The 22,264-nt window shown below is 40.8% G+C and overlaps 1 protein-coding gene across 4 annotated transcripts in view; it reads left to right on the top strand.

Moving 5' to 3' along the window:
• Positions 1–2,053: 2,053 nt before the first annotated feature.
• The window catches only part of CCDC85A (coiled-coil domain containing 85A), a 261,517-nt gene continuing 241,306 nt past the window's right edge, over positions 2,054–22,264 (top strand). For 2 of the 4 annotated variants that reach the window (XR_009248617.1, XR_009248618.1), the window contains exons 1-2: positions 2,054–2,262; positions 13,056–13,143. The gene's annotated coding sequence lies outside the window, so the exon portion shown is untranslated. The remainder of the gene's footprint in view (positions 2,263–13,055; positions 13,144–22,264) is intronic. The other 2 variants (XR_009248619.1, XR_009248620.1) reach the window with 2 other exon arrangements.

Below are 22,264 nucleotides of genomic sequence, written 5' to 3'. Positions count from 1 at the left end.
AGCAACGTAGGCTCTGCCTGCAGATGAACCAGAGACTTGGTAGCAAAAGGGGGATAGAAGAGAAGCGTGTACTAAATCAGAGTCTGGGAAAATAGACAGGCTGTTTCAAACCAACAGTGATTAGATCCCTGTCATATAACCTTAGTTCTGGAGCAGACCACCCAGTGAGGGTTCCCAGGGAGGGCATGAGCTGAGCCAGCATGAAGGAAGGTACCTCTCATGGCTGGATAGTTGTAGGGTGATGTGTCCTAAAGGCACTTGGCCCAAAGAAAGATGACAGGCTCGGAAACCCATGTTAACCCTTTTAGTGGACAATGCACCAGGAAGCTCCCATGTCTTGCTAGGTAATCATGTGTTGAAGAAAATTTGGTTTCAGATCTGATTTTATCTCAATATTTAATTTTTTGTTTGATTAAAAAAATAAATACATTTTCTTTATTAGTGAAAGGCACCAGAGTGTATTGTTATGAGCAAGGTCTTTAGAAATTGAGTTTGAGCCCAGAACTCACAAGTTGTATGACTTTGGGCAAGTCATTTACTATTTCCTGTTTTGTAAAATGAGAAAAATTACGGTACCTGCCCCAAGTGGTTGCTATGAGGATTTAATGAGACAATTTATGTAATGTCCTTAGCAAAGTCTCTGACATGTAGTAAGCACTCAGATTTTAGCTATTATTCTCATAATCAATGTAATTACCAACCCTGATGATTTGTTAAAATATGCTTTAGTATATTCCTTTTCAATATTCTAATAATTTAATCACACATTTATATCTTTAAATGGGTAGAATCATATTAGACATATATAACTTTGTGTCCTGCTTTTTTCAATTAGTGTTCTGTCCTATGTGCCAAGTTTCTAATGGGATAGAGATAAGGGGACTGGTTTGGAAGTAAGCAATACTGGGTTAGAATTTAGCTTTACCACTTATAGACCCGGATGTATGGCTTTGGGAAGGCTGCTTAACTCTTCAGTTTTTCAGCTGAGTTGGTGTGATAATTGAGTTCCTTCACATATGGTTATGGTAAGGAAACTGAGATAGTTAACATTTGTAGCTAAGAGGCTGGTGCCCAGAGCAGTTGGATCTATTGTTTGCAAACTTTTCTTTTAGGAGTCCCAAGGGTTTCAAAGATGCAATCTAGGGGCCACAGAGTGGGAGTGGGCTGGGCCCTGTATCTGTGTCTGCCTCTCCAGGCTTCAGCACTTTCAACTGTCAGCTGTAAGTAGAGTAGCTTGCTTCTATTTTATACATCAGAATTTACGTACAATTTTATTTGAAGAAAGTCATGGCACTTAAAAACAAATTTGAACATTGTTGCTTTAGAGGATGATGTCCAAGCAGGGTCAGTTCTAAGAGGAACAGTCCACGGATTACACTTATAATTGTATTTTACGGGAGTTATATATGGCTGCAATTAACAGCCACAGGCACGAAATATGATTGGAATGGTTCTAAAAAGTCATGAATCCTACTAGCCTGTTATTAATGGAGGAGATTTCTCAATTATGGACCTATTCATCTGGGTGGAAGCATTGTTATCAGTGTAGAGGACTATTATCATAGCTATCATTGTGTTTGCCCTGTATGCCTCTTGACCCACCTCTTTGTGGCAACAAAACTCCTATTTTCAGTGGGGAGATCTTTCCAAGTGCTTTAGGGTCAGTATAGGACGCAAGGCTGACTAATCAGAATCCGCAATCCACCTGGCTATAAGAAAGGCTGTAGGGATGATACGTGATTAGGCTAGGTCAACCAGAGTGGGCCCTGGGATTTGTATTTGGACCACTAGCTGGAAGGACAAGGTAGTATAGAGCTTCCTGTGATCCTCTTTGCTAACACATAGGGAGCCTGCATCTTAAAATGAAACTGAGACCAAAAATGGCAGAGCTGAGAAATGGCTCTAGAGTTCCAAAGACACTGTCTAAACCCCTGGATCCGGCTATTCTTGGAGTCAGTTTCCCCTTAAACTTCCCATCTATGTGAATTTCCTTCGTGGTTTAAGTGTGAGATGAGTGTCTATCTCTTACAGCTGAGCGTCACAACCCAATCACATGATTCTTGCTGATAGATGTTCTGAGCAGCATTGTTGGAGAAAGGGAAAAGAGTGGGGCCCCTCATAGGGAGCAGACAGTATGGAGAGGAGCTGCAGAACTGTGGAGGCAGCTTGGAGGCACTGGCCACCTGATGGCAGACTGGAAGGGTAGAGCATGAAAGAAGAGGGAGGTGAGAGGAAAACTATTTCCCACTCTTACCCTGAAATGTGAGTACTTGTCCTTTGAATGCTTCACTCCTGGGTATATAACTCCATTGAGGCATTTTGCCTCCATTTCTGTGCACATCACTAAAGACCCATCTAACACGGTATCAGAAAAACCTTGTAGGAGTCAGTGTCTGGGGCTGTGAGTGCTAGTGAGTGGGGTATGGACAGTGAGCTGACTAGAGGGTACTCTGACAGTTACCTGGGGCAGGACTGACCCCCCCCCCCCACCCCCCGGAGCAGTAGAGCCTGGAGGAGATTTGCAGATGGCAGAGGGCTATGCTGTTCCTGAACCTGAAACAGACAACTCCTAGAGGCAGCAGAAGATCCAGTGAAGCAATGTCAAAAAAAGTCAGAAGTCTCTTCCCACTGTGACCCATGTTAGTCTTTCAAATCTGGCTATGATTAAATTAACCTTGTGATAAAGTGGTCAGGCAGATAAACAGTCACCAAAATTCATCATGTAGATGTTACTAGTATTTCTAAAACTTACAGGTCAACATAGTTTTGGCTCTGAGCTGTGCACTCTGTGTTATGTTAAAACAATTCAAAATTAGTCCCACCTGCCCTATTCTACTCACTCCCACACCCCAAGAGGGTGGTATTATAAACCTAGTTCATACACATCAGCCTCCAATTTTTATTCACCTACTGCCATTTCAGAGTCCCAAGTGAGAACAAGGGTAATCAAGTTACTGGCAGGAAATGGGTTTCCTCTGTGAATAGCTAGAGTGTTCCTGAGTTGCTGTTGCTGAGAGAGGGGCCAGGCTGGGACACATAACATCTGAATGGGTGGGCTGGGCCCAGCAGCTGGTTCTTCACAGAGGCTATCTCTTATTTCCATGGTTCCCAGTGGCAGCTTCAGGAAGATCTCAGGAAAGGATAACTGGGAATAGAATAAATGTTGCAGCTGAAACGAATGCAAATAAAAATCTGCAAAATCGCCTGCCCAGGATCAGGGGGTGAAAGCAAAGATGGGAACTCGATGCTTTCAGTTAATAGACTGGCGGGTTGTAGGAGGGCGATCCCATTGTTAGAAACTGCCTATTGTCACAATCCTGATACAGTAACGGCTTCTTTTCTTCCCTCCGAAGCTGGGTATATCAGAAACCAAAAATATCCTTAGCATAAATCATTCCTTTTGCAGCATTTGACAGCCACTGTCTCAAACTCAATTAGTCATCAGGCACAAGAAAAGCCGAGATCATCACAGATTCACATGTGTTTAATGGGTAAAGCACGACTAGGGGGAGATTTCTTCTGTTTAATATCTGCTGTTCAATGTGCATTAGTAGATCACATGGCTATTAAAATAAATAGGACAGTAGAAGTTTCTTTTGGGCAGGGTTAAGCAGATGTGTTCTATTTCAAAAGATTGAATGAATTTTATCTCAAAGAGACGTAAAGGAGAAAGCAAATGGAAGAAAGAGTCACAGGCGGCTATACAGGGTATTCAATCAAAAAGCTTGTCTCATTGCTTGGATGACTCTTTCCAACAGGAAGCTTATTTCTGAACCTGAGCATGTGAGCACGAGCACAAAACCAGACCTCTAGGATACCAAAGTCTGACTCAGACACTTCTGGAGAAAGTGCTAAGCAAGAGATATGGTTTCACTGATACTAGAAAAATGGAATTGCCTGGATCATTCCTATTAATCCTGTTTAGCAATTCTCTAGGCAGTGATGTCTTTACTTCCTGTGTCCTCTTTCTTGGAGTAATAATGATGGTCATCGTTTTATTATACGAAATGGGGTTTATCAGTGGTTTCTTAATGCTGTACTGCTGATTGGTTCTAGGCTGGAGGCATGAATATAAATCAAATGTGGGAATCAGTTTTAAACAGTATCTTTCTTTTTAACAATTCAAAATATTTACTTAAAGCCTTCTAATTGCTTTACTTGTCTGGCTCAGCATTGCCTGTTTTTTGCTTTTTTTTTTTTTTTTTAAGTTTATTTATTTTTAGTAACCAACATGGGACTCTAACACGTGATCCCAAGATGAAGAGTCACATGCTTTTCCAAGTAAGCCAGCCAGGAGCCTGCTTTGTTTTGTTTTTTAAGCTTGAAATCAAAGAGACTATTTTTTTTTTTTTTTTTTAATTTTTTTTTTCAACGTTTTTTTTATTTATTTTTGGGACAGAGAGAGACAGAGCATGAACGGGGGAGGGGCAGAGAAAGAGGGAGACACAGAATCGGAAACAGGCTCCAGGCTCCGAGCCATCAGCCCAGAGCCCGACGCGGGGCTCGAACTCACAGACCGCGAGATCGTGACCTGGCTGAAGTCGGACGCTTAACCGACTGCGCCACCCAGGCGCCCCAAAGAGACTATTTTTAAACATAGGCAAGGGTAATGTTGTATAGAAAGAGGTTCTTAGTATCACAACACTCTTCTTCATAGGTTTATGAGGTTGTTCTGAGGAGTCTGAATACCCTAATGATGGGCAAGGGCAGGGATCACTCCATTTTAATATGGAAATACCGAGGCCCATGGAATTGAACAGTTAGTGCCAGTTTCTAGATTGTCTGAATCTCAGGCCTGACTCCTGGGCAATATTGTCCATCTGACTTACTGGGGAGTGGACTTGATTTTGTGAGTGCCTATCAGAGCTCATAGGGGACCTGAGGAACCCAAAGGACAAACCAAGACAAAGTCTGTAGCTAAAACCTTGATGATTGAAGATGTTTAAACATCATGTCTACAGGGGCTAAACACAGGATTAAATGAAGAGATCAAAGCCAAAAGTCAAGATTCAGAAGAAGATGGATTCAAGTATGGCAAACTGAAAATGCTCAGGTTCTGGGACAGTTGTCTGAAACTGCAGCTGGGTGGGACATGGGTGGTAGGTCTTAATGAAGGACCAGGGCTGGCTCTCCTGGAGGCAAGTCCTTGGCAGGTCCCTTCATTTACAGGACTATTTGTGTCTACCCAAACTCAGGGAGGCTTGTCATTTGAAATCTAATGAATTAAGGTACAAAAAGGAGATAAGAAAATCAGGAACTAGTTATTTTTCTTCTTGGTTTTTACGAGTATTTTAGATTTGGCAAGATGGAAGAAAAGCTAAATAAACCACTTGGCTATATCAAATTGGCTTTCTGTTTCTCAGTTCTTTCAGTCATGTATTTATTTTAGTCAAGGTTATTTATTCATTGTTTTCTCTAAAAGTACCCATAAGCACTGCTGTGTATAACAACTGCTGTACCAACTCAGACTCATGGTCCACTTGGGCTATCATTTTACTGGCTAACAGGGACCTGAGGGTCATTCACAGTGTGACACTACTTCCTTCCTTCACACCCATCCTAGTGTTCCCAATCTTTTAGAGATCTGAATTTCATTTGGGGCCATAAAAATTTCCTCCACCCTCCTAGGTGGGATTGACATAAGACAGATAAACAGGATTTCATTAATATGTAGGAACTATCACAAGAAAAATGAAGATCCAAAGAAATGGTCATATACTGGCTTGAACAACAACTGGAAAATATGGAAGTTTACTAAAATATATGGGGAGAAAAGGAAAATAAGAGTTATTTTAACAAGGTCTGTTTTTACAGATTTCTCTTGGCCTTGACTCCCTGTCTCTGGTGATAAGAATGTTTCTTCCTCTGGTACAGTGAAGGCACCCTTCACATGGGAAATTAATCCCCTGTTTTCAGGAAGAAGAAAGAAGGTCAGAGTGCCTTTTTGCACCTATTGTTTTTCAAATGCCTTTAATTCAAAATAATCAATATGGCAAAGTGGCATATTTTGGGGTAGCATGTTCTGAACTCCTTTATATCCAAACTTAAAAAAAATCCTGCTAGTTCCATTTTGGGGGTAACAAGTTTATTACTATTTGTAAGAAGCTAAGGATTTCCTTCTTTTGTCCTAAAACACCTAGAGAAGCCCTCAGAAGGTAACATATAGCTTGATGCATAGACCCCATCCCTGTTTGAATATTGAAGGAAGATGGAAGCCAACGAAATCAGGAGCATTGTGAACTTTGAGGAGATACAGGAGGCCCCTGGCATTTCTAGTAGTTGAAAGTAAATCTCACTTCTTTGGACAATAGAGTGACCAGCATGTCTCTGTTTTCCTGGAAGCTCCCTGGTGCTTGCACTAAAATTTCCACATGGTGGGAAACCCCTCAGTCCCAGAAAAACTGGGATGGTTGCTCAGTCTATTGGAACACCACAGTGTTGGTCCATCTCAGATGTTCTATGCATTTCTAGATCCTTTCTCTTCTGTGTTCCTAAGTTGGTTTGGAAGCTGGTCCTTATCCATATGTTACTGGCTAACCTCCTAAAAGTCCTGGCTTAAAATTTCTGACTGAAGTTTGGTGACAGTGTCCCCCACAGGTCAAATATCTCTTCTTGGGTTCCATAGCTCCTGCAAAAAGACTTGCTTTGGCCACTGTTGTAAGCCTGGTGCCTCTTTATGGACTCAACAACTCATTTGATTCACCAACTTGTGTGCATGAAACTAAAAGATGAATATTTGTTGTCCTTTCTGGCTTGTGGCATTTGAGGCAACCTATGGCTATCTCTTCTTCTGTAAAATGGGGATAATAATCATAATATTCCCATAGAGTTGTTTTAAGAATTAAATAAGTTATTACAAGAAAAGTGCTTAGAAGAGGGACCAGCATAGAGCATCTGCTAAATAAATATTAGGAAAAAGAAAATTTTACATAATCCTGTAGAAATAGAGGCTCTTGATAGAATTGCCCTTGTCATCCTAGTTTGCCAGTTCCCATGGCAGTTGCTATCAGGCTGTGGAGAAAACATTTTGAAGATTAATATGAAAGTCATTCAGAGTCAGTGAATGTTTGCCCAAGGAAGCCTAACCTGGGAGTCAGGGCATTCCCCTATTGTTTAACTGAAACTGCATCCTCATAGCCATAGAAAGCCACTGAACTGGGCCCATAAACCAGTAGACCATCAAAACTACGTTTGTATCCTGGCCTGTGGGTGAAGCTTCCACCACCAGAGGGAGCTACAGGAGCAAATCACTGAAAACCCAACTCGAACTGGATTAGGCAACTAGGAAACTTAATCGTTCACAGTAACCAGAAGTCTAGAAGATCATGCAAGTTCAGGGTGAACTCAGCTGTGAGAAATAAGGGAGTTAGGGCAAGATGTTGATCCTTTCTCCAGGCACAGGGAAGTGGGTTAATGGGGTGGGCATAGGGGCTGTGGGGTCCATCTCTTACCTGGAGAAGCCAGGGTGCCCAATCCCAGGAGTTTACAGATGCTAACAGCAGTGGGGGAAAGAATATCACCATAATAATAAGCAGGGTTTGAGGTAGATTTTAGTAGATTTAGTATAAAGTTTTTGGAATCCAACATCTGAGATGAGAGCGGGTAAGGACACATCAGTCAGATTTGAGGTGGTTGTTGGTTGGGCTGGGTGTTACATGTTTGTGCGTTAACCCATGCATTAAAGGGGCTAGCTGGCAATGTGTAAAGAACCAGGGATGGATTTCCCAGGGAAACAGTTCAGGGCTTCCCTGCCAGTAGGGATACAGGAATGCATTCAGGTAACAGCTAGGGATGGTTTTAGCTCCAAGGGTATCAGATAGCCAGGCCTGTCCCAGGAACTCTGGGCCAAGGCAGCAAGGCCAATCCTGGTAACACCTATATGGATAGGAACGGGGTTCCTATTCCACTGCCAGGCTTGAAGCAGGGGTTGGGTCTTCATGACCCAAGGCTGGTGAGATCTTTGCTCACCTTCTTACTTTTCTCAGAAGTTAAACTCAAATTTCTGAGCTCATGTTTCCCACTGCTAGAGGACTTTCCCATTTCATTTACTGGCTTTTGTTTGCCAATGTACTAGAATAAGTTCTTCCTACAATATGGGCCATGCTCTACCTTCCAGCCCCAACACCACGGCAAAAGCAGCCAGCTGGGAGACAGAATACATGGCTGAAAATGAAGCAATAAGTGGATGAGTCCTATTCTTTCCAAAATAATTAAAAGTGAATGGTCAAATTTCATCAAGTGTGGGATATTTGGAAATAGCCTTTCCAAGGGGGAAAAATCCCCAAACAACTCTTGAGTGTGAGGATTATCAAGGAAGACGGTGCTATTGGGAAGGGATTGTTAAAAGCAGGCAAGAGTTTTTTTCTCATGTAGTCTAGAAACTGATCATGAGATTATTTGCCAGAGAATGATTTTCTAAATGTTTTTTAAAATATCAGGGTGGCAGCATAATTTGAACAGCTGTAATTTCAAAGTTCCCTCATTTTGAAGGTTAGTACTCAATTCCAACGTACAACACAATCTGACATGTCCACATCAAAACGTTCTAATTTCATTACGACACCTTCTATGTAGAACCTAATTGTTTAAATTTTAGAAAAATCAGTGAATATTTTAGGTGGATGATTAACATCAAGTTCCTCTTATTTATCAGTGTTTGGTAAATGTTCCCACATGCTCTTCACTCTGTTTATTTTCTAGACTATCTGCACTTTGTAGGCAGCAGGTAATTAAAGTGGCAATGGAGTGCCATCTACTGGGGAAAGAGAACAATAGATTTAAAAAAAGACTTGATGGGGGTCTCATTGCAGAGGAATGAATACTTAGAAAAAGAGAACTTGATGAATATGTAAAGACAAACATGGAAAGAGATGGAAAGTTTACATTTTGCTGAATCTGGAAAAATTTTTTTTGAACTCTCCTGTGCTTCCTTTAATAAGATACTGTATTTTACATTAGATCAAACATTAGTTGTCAGGAGAAGCCCTAAGTCTATACTTAAAATGGTAAACCTTTGTCAAACAGCTGACCTTTGCAATCACTTAGTCCAATGTCCTCATGTTACAGATGAGAAGCAGGGGTTCAGAGAGAAGGGATGCCTCCATGCTCCCCAGCTAGGGAATGGCAGAGCTCTAGGTCCTCCCTTATCCAGGTGGTCTACTTAGATGAGTGGCCATTTGGTTATACATTATGATTGAAGGGATGTCCAGAAGTTATCCAGGGCCCAAACCATCATCTCTGTTGCTGGCTAGGCAGACTGTAAGAAAGTCTCATGATTAGAGTTGCTCCTTTGAGTAGAAGCTGGTGCTGCTTCTTTTGTACTGTTTCCATAAACACCTTCACACACACACGGTTTTTCTGATTAGCTGTTATTTTATTTTATTATTATTATTTATTAGCTGTTTATTTTAGCTGCTTATTTAGAACATAACCAGCAGAGGGGTGCCTGGGTGGCTCAGTCAGTTAAGCGTCCGACTCTTGACTTTGGCGCAGGTCATATCTCACAGTTCGTGGATTCCAGCCCTGCATCAGGGCTTGGATTCTTGGGATTCTCCCTCCCTCTCCTCTCTGTGTTCCATCCTTCTCAAAATAAATAAATAAACTTGAAAAAAAAAAGACACTTACAAAAGACAGAAATGAGTGCTTGAAGCCAGAGATGCGAGGCAAAACCGGTATTATGCAGGCTTTAATTCCTATGAGCTTATAAGAAGTTCTCGGGGCAACAATAACCATAAAATTACTTTCAGAGTTAAGTCCTGCAACAGGTGGGGGCATGTGTGGGTCTGATATGTGAAGGGATTCTTGTGTTCTGGCCAATAATACACACACACAAAATCAGAGCTCCTCACTTCTGTTCATCTTCATTGTTTATAGAACAAAAAATGATCTTTGGGCTGAAAATCATAGAACAAACATTAATAAAAGGAAAACGAAGTCCAGACTGGAGAAAATGTATGTCAGAGAGTAGCAGAAACACATCTGAATGCTTCCTGCATTCAGTGTTTTACCTGCATGATCTCATTTAATTTGTCCACTAACACTACAGTTTCAGGCACTATCTTATTTAGTTAGATACTATGAGCCGTGCACTTAGGGATGCAAAGCTGATTTGTTGAAGTTTTGTGTCATTAGTAGGAGGGGACAGGGCATCATTTACATCCTGGTCTCCAGATCTGCAGCCCCAGAGTTGAGCTGCTCAATGACTGCCTGTGGACCTCCCCAGGGAGGTCAGGTCTCCTGACGCAGACACAGGACATCCCAGCTTCTGTGAGAACCTGCAGAGGTACTGTGCGTCATGGTGAGCAGCTGGAGATCCAAGGATGGGAAAATGGGTTTTTGTTTTTAAACTTGTTTTTTTTTCCTAAAAAAGGAGACTATAGTTTATAGAATCCAGTAATGGATTCTATAAACTTCAAAGTAGTGTGCTTTATGTGATTCTGAGTGAAATCCTAAGAGACTACTAAAGGATTATTTTAAACACCTGGGAAAGGATGCCACTGATACAGGCACTCAGCAAGCACTGTTAACACAGTCATTTAGAAAATACTGGAATCCTGGGGCACCTGGGTGGCTCAGTCAGTTAAGTGTCCGACTTTGGCTCAGGTCATGTTCTCATGGTTTGTGGGTTTGAGCTCTGCATAGGGTTCTGTGCTGACAGCTCAGAGCCTGGAGCCTGCCTCGGATTCTGTATCTCCTCCTCTCCTCTGCCCCTCCTCTTCCCCTGCTCATGCTTTGTCTCTCTCTGTCTCTCAAAAATAAATAAGTGTTAAAAAATTTTTTTAAAAACGAGAAAATACTGGAGTCCTATCCTGTGCCTGTTGCTTGGCAGACTCCCCCCCCCCCCCCCCCATAAACAGAGGCCTCCCCTCAAATTAGTGATGACCAGCAGGGGAGACAGGCCCACAGATGACTGCAATGCTGTGGAAACACCAGGTAGGTGTGAGCACATGAGCACAGCTGTGAGGGGGGCCCAGGGAAGCACACAAACCAGATTAAGAGAAAGGGACAGAGAAGTTTCCTTGGGGAATGGGGGGGGGGGGGGTTGAATTTATTTTCCTTTCATTAAAAAGGTTTTTTGAGTTACATTTCTGTTAAATTTTTACGTTGAATTATATGAACATATGGAATTGCCTTTTTAAAAAGCCATAAATGTCCAAATACTGGCAATTTCATATGTTCCAACCTAACCCACATCTTAAAAGTCCAACAGCAGCACTAACAACTCTTGATATCAAAAGACAGGAGTTCTCTCTCTCCACCTCCCCATCCCAGACTTTCCTCCCCAAGGCTGTCTTGTTCAACTCTTGGAGCTGTTTTAGCTATTTTTTGGGCTACTTATTGCCACCTAATATGTTTTATTGTCATTTCTTGACTTGCCATTTTAACACTGTATGTATTGAATTTCTATTATAAAGATGTGGATTTAGGGGCCCTTGGGTGGCTCAGACCGCTGAGTGTCTAACTTCAGCTCAGGTCATGATCTGATAGTGGGTGAATTTGAGCCCCTTATCAGGCTCTCTGCTGTCAGCGCAGAGCCCATTTAAGATCCTAGGTCACCCATTCTCTCTGCCCCTCCCTCACTTGGCCTCTTGCTCTGTCTCTCAAAAATAAATATAAACATTAAAACTTATTTTTTAAAAAAGATGGGGATTTAGCTGTCTTAATGTCTTCACTAAAATAAACACCTGCAGTCCCTCATGCTTCTTATATTGCTCTATTATAATTTCTGGTGAAATTGCTATGTTGGTATTGTTAGTGCGGGGTGGGGGGGTGGGGGGGTGGGGAAGGGTGGGGCGGGGAGCCTGTTCTCCGCTCTTAATGTTTTCTTCAATGAGGTGGGATTTCCCCTACATATTTCTGTGTTCTTTCTTCCCCTTTATTTGGTTATTACTTTGCTTCTCTCTAGGGGAGGAGCAGATTCCTCTGGGTGGTAGACTTGGATCAGCCCTGTATCCTTCTGCCTGCTGGAAGCTGTTTGTTGCCAAAGAGCAACTTTTCCCTGGAGCACTTCCCTGTCTAGGTGGGAAAATCTGCCTAATTCTAAGGTCCAAAGCCCATTTGGCTCTCAAAACTAAACTACATTAGCCAAATGAACCTTTGTCATGAAGAAGAAAAACAAAGTGATATTTTGTCCTTCATCTGAATTCTTTACTTTTTTTTTTTTTTAAATCAAATTATTTAAAACCTGGGTGAAGAAGAGGAAAATGATTTATGAGGTTGTTTGGAAGGACCCTACCATTACAATTATGTTTCTCTAAATTTACCCCTCTTCTCCTCTAGATCCCTTTGTTTTCTGTAGGGCTATTAACTGGCTCTGTTTATTTATTTAGCTCATCCCTAAAGGACTGAAGGCTGAAGACCCTCTATCAAGTCATCTCAAGTAATCTCTTGCACAGCCACCCTCCTCCACACCCCTCTGACCTTTCACCCTTTTCTAACTTTGGGCCTCCTCCTGTCCCTGTTCCTGTCTGTCAAGTAGCTATCTTCTCTCTTCTCTCTGGACCAAGAGCTCAGCTCCCCTTCACTAGCATCCTGGGTATTTTGCTTGCTTCTCTCTGGTGTTGAATCCCAATTTTTTAGATGACATGACTTTCTTTTTCTTGGTCTACATTCTATCTTCACGCTTAACTAATAATTTTGCTAAGTTCTGTGTCAGACAGAATTTTCCTTAGACTTTGAAGGCACTGTTCCATTGTCTTCCATAATCCTAGAGTTATACAATTTCAGTGATGGATACCTGGTAGGTCCTTTCAATTTAGAAACACATTCTTTTATGTTCTGGGAAGTTTTCATGCATTATTTCTTTTATATTTATATTCTTCTCTCCATTTTCTTTGATCTCATTTTCCACCCACCTATCCGTAGAACTTCTATTCTGATGTTTGACCATCTGGATTGATCCTCCAATGTTCTTGTCTTTTTTCTTATTTTCCATCTCTATGCCATCTTGTTTTACTTTCTGTGAGATTTCTAGATTTTACCTTTTAATATCGACATTGTATTCAATTCTCCTGTTTTCATTTGACCATCTCACTCCTCCCTATTCTTGGTCTTAGATCCCCAAGTCCTGAGCCCAGAGTCTGAGACCTGCCACATCTGCAGAAAGGAAACCACTTATTGGTTCTCATCAGAAGAAAAAAAATTGTAAGTATGCAAGGTGATGGATGTTAACTAGACTTATTGTTATTATTTCACAATGTATAAAAATATGGAATCATTATGTTGTGTACTTGAAACTAATCTAATGTTGTGTGTCACACCTCAATTTTAAAAAATTAAAAATAAAAATGGGGCACCTGGGTAGCTCAGCCGGTTGTGTGTCTGACTTCAGCTCAGGTCATGATCTCCCAGTTTGTGGGTTTGAGTCCCACGTCAGGCTCTGTGCTGACAGCTCAGAGCCTGGAACATGCTTCGAATTCGTGTTTCCCTCTCTCTGCCCCTCCCCCACTCACTCTGTGGCTCTCTTTGTCTCTCAAAAATGAATCAATATTAAACAAATTAAAAAATTAAAAAAATATAAAAAGAGGAAACCATCTGTCTCTCTTGAGCAAAGTCAGCAGAGGGGGGATGGGAGTGGACTGTGTAGCCTAGCTTCATGGGTTTAGGAAGCGGATTTGATTCCCCCCTATGTAACCTTCAGCACTCCAGTTTCCAGCCTTATTCCATATCCTGGTCTTCAAAATTAATTTATGCCTCCAATTTCTTCAGAATTAACTGATGCCTCCAATTTCTGAGGCTTTCTGGAGGTTTCTGGAGTGAAAGTATTCCATCTTGTCTTTTCCTACATGTAGGCTTGATCTTCAGCTTTCCTCAGTCTGCTAGGGTAAGGTGACACTAAGGCCTCTAGTTTCCAGCATCCAAAATTGTGTTGACATCTCCCCTTTGATGTGCTCTCTTTTCTCATAGTATTTGTCCACATGGGATTATGTCTTTTTTTAAAAATCTTTTTATCACCATTTCACTGGAATTTGGGGGAGGGATAAAAGAGTGTGCTTAATATTACATATTTAAAGAGAATGCTCCCTGTTCCTCCTCTTCCTTCACTCCATCACTTTTTAGTTACAACTTTATTAAGGTATAATTCACATATCATGTAACTCACTCATTTACAGTTTGCAATACAGTTGGTTTTAGTATAGTCACAGAGTTATGCGACCAACACCACAATCAATTTTAGAATGTTTTTGTCAACCCCAAAAGAAAACCTGTACCCATTAGCAACCACTGCTCACTCCCCGCCCCCCATCCCTCCAGCCCTAGACAACCATGAATCTACTTACTATATCTATGGATTTGCTAATCCAAGCATTTCATATGATGGAATCAGACAAATATGCAGTCTTTTTTGACTGGCTTCTCTCACTTAGCATGAAGTTTCCATGATTCATCCATGTTGTAACAGGTCTCAGTATTTCATTTCTTTTTATTAATGACTGTTATTCCATTATAATATTGGAATGGGATAATCCATTTTCCAATAATATTAATATCATCCATCTGGATATACCACATTGTATCCATTGATATAACATTGATGGAGATTTGGGTGGTTTCCATTTTTTGGCTATTAAGAATAATGCAGCCAGGGGCGCCTGGGTGGCTCAGTCGGTTAGGCGGCTGACTTCGGCTCAGGTCATGATCTCGAGGTCCGTGAGTTCTAGCCCCGTGTCGGGCTCTGTGCTGACAGCTCAGAGCCTGGAGCCTGCTTCATATTCTGTGTCTCCCTCTCTCTGACCCTCCCCCGTTCATGCTCTGTCTCTCCCTGTCTCAAAAATAAATAAACGTTAAAAAAAAATTAAAAAAAAAAAGAATAATGCAACTAGTAAACATTTGTGTCCAAGTTTGTGTATGAATACATGCTTTAATTTCTCTTGAGTATATACCTGTACCTGGAATTGCTGGGTAATTATATTTAATCTTTTGAGAAACTGCCAGACTCGTTTCCAAAGTGACTGCACTATTTTATATTCCTAGCAGTAGTGCATGAGGGTTCCACATACTCTGCATCCTCACCAACATTTGTTATTGTCTATCTTTTCCATTTTGGCCATCCTCATGGATGTGAAGTGATATCTCATTGTGGTTTTCATTTTCTTTTTCCTGGTAGATAATGATATCAAGAATCTTTCCATGTGCCTGTGAGTCATTTTGTGTGTCTTCCTTGGAGAAATGTCCAAATACGTTATCCATTTTTAAATTGGACTACTTGTTTTTTAAATTATCGGGGTGTGATTACATATATTATATATATATATATATATATATATATAATATATGCATGTGATATATATATATATATGTGCATGCATGTGTAAAATGTATTCTAGTACCTTCTTCATTATATAATTTGCAAATTTTCTTCCATTCAGTGTGTTGTCTTTTCATTTTCTTGGTGGAGTACTTTTGCAATACCAAATATGTCCAGGGTACCTATTTTTTCTTTGGCTATTTGTGCTTTTGGTGTGATAGGATGAGTTATGAAGTGTTTCCTTCTACTCTTTTTTTTTTAATGTTTTTATTTAGTTTTGAAAGACAGAGAGACAGAGCATGAGTGAGTGGGGGAGGGGCAGAGAGAGAGGGAGACACAGAATCCAAAGCAGGCTCCAGGCTCTGAACTGTCACCACAGAGCCCAACGCGGGGATCGAACCCACAAACTGCAAGATCTTGACCTGAGCTGAAGTCGACACTTAGCCAACTGAGCCACCCAGTGCCCCGTTCCCTTCTATTCTTTGGACGAAACTGTAATAAGTTGGGATTAATTCTTCCTTGTTCTTTTTAAAAAAATTTTATTTAAATTCTTGTTAGTTAATGCACAGTATAATATTAGTTTCAGGTGTACAATATAGTGATTCAATAACTCCATACAACACTCAGAGCTCATCACAAGTGCACCCCTTAATTTCCATCACCTATTTAACCCATTCTCCCACTGACATCTGTCTGGTTACCATCAGTTTGTTCTCTGTAGTTAGAGTTCTTGGTTTATCTCTCTCTTTTTTGCCATCGTTCATTTGTTTTGTTTCTTATATACCACATATGAATGAAATCATATGGTATTTGTCTTTCTCTGGCTCATATATTTCACTTAGCATAATTCTCTCCATCTCTGTCCATGTCACTGCAAATGGCAAGATTACACTTTTTTTGGCCGAGTACTATTCCATTGTATATATATATACCACATCTTCCTTATCCATTCATCTCTTGATGAACACTTAGGCTATTTCCATAATTTGGCTATTGTAGATAGTACTGCTAAAAGGTCAAGATGCATGTATCCCTTTGAATTAGTATTTTTGTATTCTTTGGGAATACCTAGTAGTGCAATTGCTGTGTCATAGGGTAGTTCTATTTTGAACTTTTTGATGAATCTCCATACTGTTTTTTCAAAGTGGCTGCACCAGTTTGCATTTCCACCAACAGTGTAAGAGATTTCTCCTTTCTCCATATCCTTACCAATACTTGTTGTTTCTTGTGCTTTTGATTTTAGGCGTATTGACAGGTGTGAAGTAATACCTCATTGTAGTTTTGATTTGTATTTCCCTGATGATGATTGATGTTGAGCACGAACATCTTTTCATGTGTCTGTTGGCCATCTGTATGTATTCTTTGGAAAAATGTCTGTTCATGTCTTCTGCCCATTCTTAATTGGATTATTCATCTTTTGAGTATGGACTTTTATAAATTCTTTATATATTACATACTAACCCTTTATCAGGTATGCCATTGCAAATATATTCTTCCATTCTGTAGGTTGCCTTTTTGTTTTGTGATTGTTTCCTTCACTGTGCAGAGGCTTTTAATTTTGATGAAGTCCCATTAATTTATTTTTGCTTTGGTTTCCCTTATCTCAGGAAACATATCTAAAAGGAAGTTGCTACAACTAATATCAAAGAGATTACTGCCCGTATTCTCCTCTAGGGTTTTTGTGGTCTCAGGTCTTTAATTAATTTTGAATTTATTTTTGTGTTTTTACCAAACACAAAAGTGGTCCAGTTTCATTCTTTTGCATGTTTCCGTTCAGTTTTCCTAACACCATTTATTGAAGAGATGGTCTTTCCCATTGGATATTCTTTCCTGCTTTGCTGAAGATTAATTGACCATACAGTTGTGGGTTCATTTCTGGCAATTCTGTTCTACTGATGAATGTGTCTATTTCTGTGCCAATATCCTATTGTTTTGATCACTTCTTTAATTGTTTTGAAAGAATTCACCAGTGAAGATATGCTGGCTTGCACTGTTCTTTGTGGGTAGTTTTACAATTACTAATTCAATCTGCTTATTATAAGTCTCTTTAGATTTTCCATTTCTCTTTGGGTTAATTTCAGTAGTTTGTGTCTTTCTAGGAAATTTTCCATTTCATCTCCTTCCATTTATGTCTATTTTTCCGAGACATCAGGAGTAGAAAAATCTAGGTCAAGGTAATATGGTGGTGTGTCTGGGCTTCAGTATTCTGTATGGGATTGTGCAGGTTGTAATGATTTGAGCTATCCTCTTCTAAGTTATGTGGTGCACAAGTTGTGGGCAAACATGGTGGAGATCTTAAATAGCAGATGTGTTAAATGTGCCAACTTTGGAGACAGACCATCTGGGTTTGAATCCTTTTTCTACCACTTCCCAGAGGCTTTGGGCAAATTACTTAATCTAATTAGTTAATAGTTTTCTTCTATTTGGGGCACCTGGGTGTCTCAGATGATTAAGCGGCTGACTTTGGCTCAGGTCATGGTCTCACAGTTCCCTGAGTTCGAGCCCCACATTGGGCTCTGTGCTGACAGCTTAGAACCTGGAACCTGCTTTGGATTCTGTGTCTCCTTCTCTCTCTGCCCCTCCCCTGCTCATGCTCTGTCTCTATCTCTCTCAAAAATAAACATTTTTTAAAAAGTTAAAAAAATAATTTTCTTCTATATAAATAATAGTATTTTCTTTAGGGTTTATTATCTGTGAGGATTAAGTGACACAACACATGTAAAGTGCTTAAAATAATGTGTGATTCAGTAAATTTTATTTCTTATTTGTATTTATAGCCTTCACTATATGCTTCCTGAGGTTAGAAATGGGATTTTTTTCTTTCTTTTTTTTTTTTTTTTGTTGCTGAAAGCTTGGTACCTATCAAAATGCCTGGTCCATAATAGGAGGTCAGTATTGTTTGTTTAATGTTTTCATGTCAAAGAACTGGACTGAAGGACAAACTGCTAGTTTAGGTATTGATTAGAGCATTGGTTGATAATGAATGCCAACTAGAAGAGACCAGAGGTATGATGAAGCTAGCTTGGCCCTTGTTGGGATTAACAGAGTTATACATGGCTTAAATAAAGTCGTGGAGCATATACCTATAAAATTTGCACTTGACATAAAGTTATGTGGGAGAACAAAGTTTGGGTAGGTATGTATTTGTGTATACACATTCCTCTTCTTGGGTCCTAAAATAACAACTGCATAAGTAAACAACAGAAATGGGTGATTTACAACAACACAAAAAATTCTAGGGGTTCTTGCCAATAATAAATTCATTATGAATTAACGGTTGAGAAACAATAGCAATCTGAAAGTACAATCATTGTGTGTGGAACAAGGGAGGGGACAGGCACACACAGAGGTGGATTGCGGCTTCACCCCTATGCAGCATTTGAGGGGAAAATTTTACTATTTCTTCTAATAAACTAGATATAGACCCTCAAGCAACAGGCAACAGACAATCTGTTTTATGAATATGATAAGCGTATTATTTCTTATGCTCTTAGCAGACAGGTTGCTGTATCCTAGGTACAGCATGTCCTCATGATTGATATAGGGATGCATTCTCCTGTCACTGAATTATCACTGAATGGGAGTTGGCCTTTTTTGTAGGCATAAGACTTAGGCTCCTCAGATTTCACACAAAGTTGTCAATCCTATTTTCAGCCCAGTTGAACTGAAACATGGAACAAGGGTACCTGTTAGAACTCACTAGTACTCAATTTCTTTCAAAACTGGAACCAAGAGAAATAATATTAATGGAAATCTAACATGAAGGCTATGTAATCTATCCATACACACTCTAAAATTTGTCCCTGAATGAAGCCTATGAGAGAGTTAGACTTGGAAAGCAGTGTTGTGTGGTTCATGTGGAATTGCTATGATTTCATGGACTTTGGCATGAGAGTATCAAACTGTATATATTAAAGATTGTTGTAGGAAGCAACCTTATGAGGTATGTCTTTGACTTTATATTATTCAACATTTTTTCATTATAACATGGTTTCCTAGAATAATTGTTTGAATTAAGCCTGGAAGAGAGGTTTTCCTGGGCAAAAATGATAGAGGATGTAGTGTTGGGGAGGGACAAGGAAGCATTAGAGGTGAAAAAGTACAGTGTGTACATGGGAAGTGATGGTTATCTCAGTGTACCTGGAATGAGGCATACAACTAGGACTGGAAAATAGAATATACCTATATTGAATACAGGCCAAAGAATGGATGTTATCTGGGAATAAAAGGAACATCACTCATTTGTAAGAATATGATTTCAGTGCTTACTCTTTGACAGGTACTGGATGTAGAGTGACAAATAAATGGACATAATGCTTGACACCCTAGAGCTATTATGACCAGTGAGACAGAAAATAATCTAGTAAGTAAAATCCAATAAGGAGGGGCGCCTGGGTGGCGCAGTCGGTTAAGCGTCCGACTTCAGCCAGGTCACGATCTCGCGGTCCGTGAGTTCGAGCCCCGCGTCAGGCTCTGGGCTGATGGCTCGGAGCCTGGAGCCTGTTTCCGATTCTGTGTCTCCCTCTCTCTCTGCCCCTCCCCCGTTCATGCTCTGTCTCTCTCTGTCCCAAAAATAAATAAAAAACGTTGAAAAAAAAAATTAAAAAAAAAAAATCCAATAAGGAAATACTTACGTTCTCCCTTTGGATTCAAAGAACTGGTTGCTAGGAGAGAACAGAATGAAAGAAATCTTTAGAAAGGGTGAATTCATCTCTGAGGAGATGACATTGAGCCAGAGACCTGAAGGATGAGAGGTGGAAGCAGGCGGAGAGGGGTGTTGGTGCAAAAAGGAACAATGGTTGAGAAGGCACTGGAGTGGGAACTGCTCAGGGAAGGAAAAAGACCAGCGAGGCTGGAATATGGTGAGGGAGGAAGGAAGCAACAGGGAAGATGGGAAAGTAAGCCACACCCAGTCGTGTAGAAAACATAGTATTGACTGGGAATTATTCTAAGTACAGGCACATGGGTGGCTCAGTCGGTTAAGCATCTGACTTCAGCTCAGGTCGTGATCTCGAAGTCCATGAATTTGAGTCTGATGTGGGGCTCTGTGCTGACAGCTTGGAGCCTCAAGCCTGCTTCAGATTCTTTGTCTCTCTCCCTCTGCCCCTCCCCCATTTTCTCTCTCTCTCTCTCTCTCTCTCTCTCTCTATCTCTCTCAAAAATAAATAAAAACATTTTTAAAAAAAGGAATTATTCTAAGTGCAAGGAGACGCTTTTTACAGACTTTTTGAAAATTCCGTGTGTGTTTTGTGTGTGTGTGTGTGTGTGTGTGTGTGTGTGTATGCATGTGCATGCATGCATGTGTGTTAAGATCCATTGATAACTCAGTACAAGGTTTGGATTAGGGCATTTTGTAAAAAGCAGGAAGAATTGGAAAGAAGTTAAGGCTGGGCAGTCAGAACTTTTGCTAAAAATGTTAGCAAACGTTTTTTGTAAAGGGCCTGATAGCAAGTATTTTGGGCTTTGAGGCCAGTCTCTGTCTCAACCGCTCAGCTTTGCTATCATAGTGTGAAAGTACCCATCGATGACCCAGGAATAAATGAGTGTGGCTGTGTTCCAGTAAAACTTTATTTACCAAAGTAGGTGGGGGGGGGGGGGCAGATTTGGTTCTGGGACCTCAGGGCATTAAAGATGTGACAGTGGGCATGAAGAGCAAGGATAGTTCAGGAAGGAGCTAGGGTGAATTGTGAGGCTTCATGACTCCACACAGGAGCTGAGATGGAAGGCTTCTAGAGATGGGGTTTAAAGCCTCGGTTACAGAGAATGGTGGTATTATTATTAGCAGTAGTGGGGGTCTATGGAAATCAGGACCAAAAGCTGCTTTTAGAGGCAAATTATGCATTTGCTTTTAGTTTCTACACAGTTTCTACCAAATTTTCAATTGCATTTGGCCAGTGTGGAAACATCCAGAAGTCTGGCAGTTGGAAATTATATCCAAGGCTCATGCAGGTTGTGAGCAAACTGTGTACTGGATCCCTTGTCTCTTTTTGTTTTTTTTTTGTTTTTTTTTTTTCAACGTTTTTTATTTATTTTGGGGACAGAGAGAGACAGAGCATGAACGGGGGAGGGGCAGAGAGAGAGGGAGACACAGAATCGGAAACAGGCTCCAGGCTCCGAGCCATCAGCCCAGAGCCCGACGCGGGGCTCGAACTCACGGACCGCGAGATCGTGACCTGGCTGAAGTCGGACGCTTAACCGACTGCGCCACCCAGGCGCCCCCCCTTGTCTCTTTTTGAAGGCGGGATGATTTCTCTGATTTGGCCCACAAGATGGCTATGATATGACTGTCCCTTTTACCATTAAGGGGCACTCTCTGGAAGGTAAAGATTCAGCTGAAAAAATGCTCTCCTCTCGAAAGGACTTTGAAAGTTTTATTCTCTTTACAGGGATGCATTTGTGTGTGAGTGAATGTGGTAAAAACCATTGCAGAGGCCACGGAAAGTGTCACCACCTAGACTCTAAGACCTGATCTTTACTGCCCACCTGCTTATACTCACCAACCTTTGTCCCACATTTTTCCTGAAAAGCAAAACCACCCCTCTGATGGTAAGGACTGCCCTGACAAGACCTCCTGCCAGACCAGATCACCCAGATCACTTTGAACTTAACCTCTGACACACAGCTGCATAGATGGAACATGGAGTGGGCTCTAGAATGACTAATGTCTACCTTTACCTGATTATAATATTAAAATCTGTGCCCAGGAAGGAGCACAAGCATCGTTTACATAACATACAATGTGTATGTAAGCATGTTTCCTTAAGATGCATGTGTGACCTTATGCCCGCCTCCGCATATGATGACAAGGCTTCCCTATCTGAATATTCATCATTACCTGAAATAAAATGAATCCATTCACCCTTGCTCAAGGAATCCCAGGTCTGGATTCCTGGAGTCACAGCCAGTCATTCCCTGTGTTCTCCTTATGTGCTGCAAATAAAGTTTATTTTGTACAACAACTCAACCTGGTGCAGTTTCTGACTCACCAAGGGAGTGAACTTATGTTGGTTCCGTTAC

This window comes from Neofelis nebulosa, chromosome 9 (genome assembly GCF_028018385.1).
Source record: "Neofelis nebulosa isolate mNeoNeb1 chromosome 9, mNeoNeb1.pri, whole genome shotgun sequence".
Taxonomy (NCBI): Eukaryota; Metazoa; Chordata; class Mammalia; order Carnivora; family Felidae; genus Neofelis; species Neofelis nebulosa.
Note: the sequence above shows the minus strand (reverse complement) of the source record. Positions and strands in the feature narration are given on the sequence as shown.